Genomic DNA, 5,866 nt, shown 5'->3' with positions numbered 1-5,866 from the left:
CAGCTCGACAAAAGCCGTTGCTGGAAATGTTATGTACATGCATGACTGAGTGATAGCAATGGTGTGACTTCATTGTTATTTTCTCATGAATATACATCGAACTAGCTGAATAATCATGATCCATTGACGACGTGTGCTGCAAATAAAAACACCGCCAGCAGGGCATCTATATATCACGCGACATTCACGTGATCACTGGCTCATTTGAATGCGCACAATGTCGATTAACCAGCTGAAACTTTCCATCAACTTTTTATTGGCTGTTTCGGCAAGTTGCCGAAACAGCCTTTTTTTCGTTAAGATGTTGGCTGTATGGGCAACTTGCCTTGTATTTTTTTTTAGACTCCTGCCCATTGCATTTGTACACGTTTTCGGAACACGGAATATCTGTTTTCCGATTTGTTTTTAATGGGTCATTTTCATCTCTATAAGATGCCAAGTTTTATTTTCACCTTGTTTGAAAAAATGAGGGATTTCAAAGTATTGTTTACACATTTCCTTGTAAAAGCTCATCAATGGCTTTTTTCAATGTGCAACCAACGAACGGCCGCTCGGTTTGTGCCGTTGGCCCCGGCCGCACGCGCAAGACGTGATAGTACGTAGTGACTACAGGGTCGGCTGTGCATGAGATGTACGCAAAGCACTCTCGACAGTAGTGAGTCGCGGCAAGTTTACGAATGGAAAAGAAATATTTTTTTTCACAAAATGGCTCGTATTTTCTTTATTGTACACTAAAATACAAAGTGGGTAGCAGCATGACAAAACAGGCGGTTGTGCCACGTACGCATGAATTTGAAAATGTACATTCGCAGAAAATAGAGCAAGTGTATCGCCCCCCCCCCCCCAAATTGTGTTCTGGATCCGCCCTTGGTCTGCGTTACAAAATTCTGCATGAAACGTGAAGCACGGTTTCAACTGAACAGAAAATAATTATGACTTCAACATTAAAGTTTGAAACTTTGGTGCCACTGTGATCACTTGCAGAAAAACAGTATAGCAAAATACATGTATCCATGCGCGTATTCAACGGTACACGTACATGTACATGCACGAGTCACATGTGCACAGTAAGTTATACCCCTGTAATTATCATTCTCAGCTTTGCGATGATCCTTTTTCATGATTAAAAGTTTGCAAAGTGGTGACACAGGAAAGAAAAGCTGAACTGAGTAATTTTGTTACGATAAAAACGAAGAATTATATCATAATATTTTCCGGTAAAACTAACTCATGTACGTAAGAATTTATACCAGAGCTTCGTGGATAGGCTCACAAACACAAGGTGATCGGGCGATATTTATGATGTCAATTTGATGACGTCAAAGAGTTTTATGCAAATAACACCTGTTAGCTCTATTAGTAACTCCGAAATCTTGGATTCTTTACCGAGGTCGCCAAAAAGCTCAAATTTCTCACACTGGAACAGTAGGTTTTTGTGACAAAGTACACTGACAATGAAGCACCTGTAACTGACTCAATGCCATATCGCTTCAATAAAAAGATTAGCCTTCTCACGGCATGTGTTGTGTGATTATGTTTTTGAAAATGGTCATGCACGTGTGGGTTTGCATCATGGGTTTAACTCCACTCACTCACTGAAACGACAGATTTTTGTGGCAAAGTACATGTACACCGACAATAAAGTACATGTAGGCCTATTATGACTCAAAGCCGCCTTGCTTCAACGACATGAACAGTTACGGCTAAATGGAAATTTTACTTTGAAATCTACATGCCAGATATCACCAAAGCAATTGCCAAAACAGTATTGTACGTGATTTTAGTTTGATACTGAAATTCGTATAGTCACGAAATTGACACAGACCATTTGATTATATTTTGGCAGGTACATCTATGATAAATCTGTCGATTTCAAAAGTTTGTCCAGTGTTGCCATTAAACCCGGAATCTGGAGGAAAAACCTGGAGATTTATCTTATTGTTTGGGGATAACAACAGTATGGCAGTTTTTTTTTTTGCGTATGCAAATTGTGGATTGAACATCTGTTTTTTCTAAGACAAGGTGAATGCCATTACGTTACAACAGGTAAATAGTGCAACCCTTAATTTAACTATCGGATATAATAATGTACAACAGTCAAATACACTCTTCAAATATTGTGAACGAAAACAAGTTTTTCCCCGTTTAATTCTCAGTCAAAATCATTATTGGATGATTATCTAAATATTATATGTCGCAATCGCATTGCATCTAAATATTGCGGACATGCATGGTGCAATACTCATGTCAATCCAAAATAGTAGATCATTTCTTTTTAATTTTTTTTTTTTGCAAGCTAAAATTATCCCTTGGTCTCTGTGACCACTCATGTAAAGCAATCAAAATACTTAACACACGGCGGCAATATAATATACTAATACAATGTAACGTTTATGATGTGTACATGTAATAAATAAATTGGACTTTTCACCAGGGTGCAAATTTGCGTAGGGGTGATGTTAATTCAATATTTGCACTTCACCGACATAAATACGTCGGTCAAGGCCAAACACTTAAGCAAATAATATTCAAGCTGATTAAGGATCACACTCTTCTTATGTTACATTATCTGACAACCTCGTGTGTAACGTAATTAGGCATTCACTTTGTTGTCTAGCCATTTTCCCATAGCGTTATACACACGTGTGTAGAGGTGCAATTTTCATTATACAAATATTTTGTTGTTGTTCAATTGTTCCTTATACAGTACCGTGAATTGTTCATTTGGTAGCAGCCTGACAATTTTACAATAATTTGTGAGGCAGGGGATACTCTGTCACCAAAGGTGTTCACAGCAATGGGAGGCTATATCTTCAAGAAGCTACCCCTAGAGGAAAGACGAGTCAACGTAGATGGCGAAAAGTATAACCGACCTCCGACATGTAGATTATGTGACCCTAAGGGGCGGTGGAACCGGGGGGGGGGGGCTGGGGCAGTTCCCCCCCCCACCCCATTTTCCCAAGTGCCCCTTTTGCGGCCATAAATGTGCCCCTCGAGCATAAAAGTGCCCCCCCCCAGATAAAAAAAAACATGTCCCTAAAAGTACCTGACTATTAATTTTAAGCAACCATTTCGCAAAATGGTATAGATAGTTTGATAGATAGTTTAGATATATACGAGGAAATACGAAAACCAAGGCCCAAAATGCATAAAATGCGCCCTGAAAATGGGTACACAATGCGTAGTTACCAAAAAATGCTCGGTTTTGAAGAGCGCCCCTATGTTGGAAGATGGTACCATCCCCCCCCCCCCTCCCATTCTTTGATTTTACGGAGACCAAGTGTCTGGTGAAAAAATACGTGCAGACCTTTCAGCACGGATGTGCAAAAAAAAAAATCTGAGCAAGACTGCCCCTTTCTTGTGATGCCCCCCAGTTTCAAACCCGTTCCGCCGCCGTTGGTGACCCTAATTACCTCATAAGTAATTAAGGACATGGAAATTCAAACTGCATGATTTGAGCAGCGAGTGCAAAGAGGTGGGCCTACAGATACACAAAGCGAAAACAAAATACGTGACAAAGTTTGAAACATGCAGATGAGACCATGAAAGTAGAGGACCCAGAAATAGAGAGTTGAGGAGTACAGGTACCTGGGCCAAACACGTAAGTTAAAAGGAAGAAGTGCCGAGAAGGGTCAAATCAGGATGGAGCTGCTTTGGAAGACACAAGGAAATCATGTGCAACAAGATCATACCCATTATCTTTGCGAAAGAGAATTTATAACCAGTGTGTTCTACCAACAATGACATATGGGTCAGAAACGTGGTCAGCAACCAAATAACTGGAAAGTAAACTTCAGTTAGTCCAAGGAGCAATGGAAGAACAAGTGCATACACATCTCACTTAGAGACAGAGTGACATGTGCTGTCATTCGACAACAAACTGGAGTTAAGGATGTCAACATAAAGATCAATCAAAGTGGAGATGGGCTGGGTACTTAGCTCGCTGAAATAACAACACAGAGATAGACAAGATTAACAGAATGGTAACCAAGGACAGGACGTTTTGAGCACCAAATGAACAATTCACGGTACTGTAATTTTCGGGAAAATTCAACAACAAGACCGTTTGAATAATGGAAATTGCACCTTACAAACGTGTGTAACTCTGATCTATGGGAAAATGGTACCGGTATTAATGGTGTTATTTAGCTTTCAAGCTAGCTAAATCATGAATAAGGTTTAGCGGGTACTAAACTTTTCAAATACTCTTCAAATACTCTGAAGTGATTATATACCCAATTCTTTGGTCGTCAGGATAATCCTGTACAAGTTTAACACGTTTAACTATAACATTTCATTCCGTAGGTAAAAATAACTCCTTTAGTAGAAGGAATTGCGGCCGTTTAATTTGAAGGAACTCATTCAACAGATCAGTGAATGGATATAGGCAGAAACTTGCCGGATTTCCTTCGTAGTTCTTGTTCTTTGAAAAATATAACCACATCGATTATATAATTTCCTGTAACACAAAAACAGGTTATTCACATAAACTTGGTACAATAACGGCAATTCAATTTTTGGAATTTGTCCTTTCAAAATTGAAACTCACCCTCCGTTTTCTCGATTTACTTTGAAATTTAATGCGATCAAAAAGTTAGGCCAACAAGTAAAATAAACCAACATACATGACATGAAGGTGAAAAAAACCAGCCTCGACTCCATAGGCGCGTGCGCGCTCCTGTCGCGCAAGGCATGATGGGAAACAACATGGCCCAGCAAGATCGTACCCATGGAAACGCAACCACGTCCTCAGTGCCGACTTTATTTCCAACCTCGTTTTCAGTAGTATGAGAGAGCAGGTAGTGGTGGGCGCGTACTGCTCGACACCCTGGGGACGAGGTTGATGGAAACGAGGTTGGACAAAACCTAAGAAATTAATACAAGAATTACAAATGTGGGGCGAACACAATTTTCTTTTGTTTTCGTTCATTATTATTTATCCGAGTAATTTTGCATAATATAAGTTGCAAGCAGGCTATCACAATTATTTATCCGACAAAAATAATAGGAGAACATCAAACCGGAGTATTACAAAATATCAAATACAAATTGCATACAAAACAAAACAAATGAGAAGCTATAGTGTACAACTTTAACCCTTCAATGCAAACATACATTCTGTGCCAAGTTGTCCTTGCAGTCAAAATCAATCAAGTGACTGTTTTCAATCCTTAAGAATTCCTAGATTCTTGATTTGTATATGGAATAACCATTTTTTATTAATATGATTTTTTTCACAGTTGATAAGATTTTGTGGTGACTAGCTGTTCTATAACGTTCCGACTTCCGACACCCCTTTGCTCCGGTTAGGGTTAGGGTATGGGCATGGGCGTCGCGAGGGGGGGGGGGGCAAGGGGGGTCACTTGCCCCCCCCCCCCCCCCCCCCCCCCCCCCCTGGAAAAGCAAAAAAAAAAAAAAAAAAAAAGGAAGGGAAAAAAAGAAAAAAAAAAAAAAAAAAAAGAGGCGCGAAGACAAAGTGGTGTAAATTTAATGAGTTGGGGGGGGGCAAAATGTCCCTGCCCCCCTCTAAAACTGATAAATCGAGAATGTGTTGAGAAATACAAACATTTTTTGGCAAACATTTTTTTGCCCCCCTCTAGAAAAAATCCTGGCGACGCCCATGGGTATGGGTGTGTGTCGGATAGGTGTGTCGGACCACAGGTGTGTGTCAGAACATAGGTGTGTCGGTGTTTACGAAGACCTGTGGGAACGTAAGTGTGTTGGAACATAGGTGTATTGGAACATAGGTGTGTTGGAACATAGGTGTGTTGGAACATAGGTGTGTTGGAACATAGGTGTGTCGGTATTTACGAAGACCTGTGGGAACGTAAGTGTGTGTGGGAACATAGGTGTGTTGGAACATAGG

The sequence above is a fragment of the Patiria miniata genome, unplaced genomic scaffold (assembly GCF_015706575.1).
Source record: "Patiria miniata isolate m_02_andy unplaced genomic scaffold, ASM1570657v1 HiC_scaffold_23, whole genome shotgun sequence".
Taxonomy (NCBI): Eukaryota; Metazoa; Echinodermata; class Asteroidea; order Valvatida; family Asterinidae; genus Patiria; species Patiria miniata.
Note: the sequence above shows the minus strand (reverse complement) of the source record.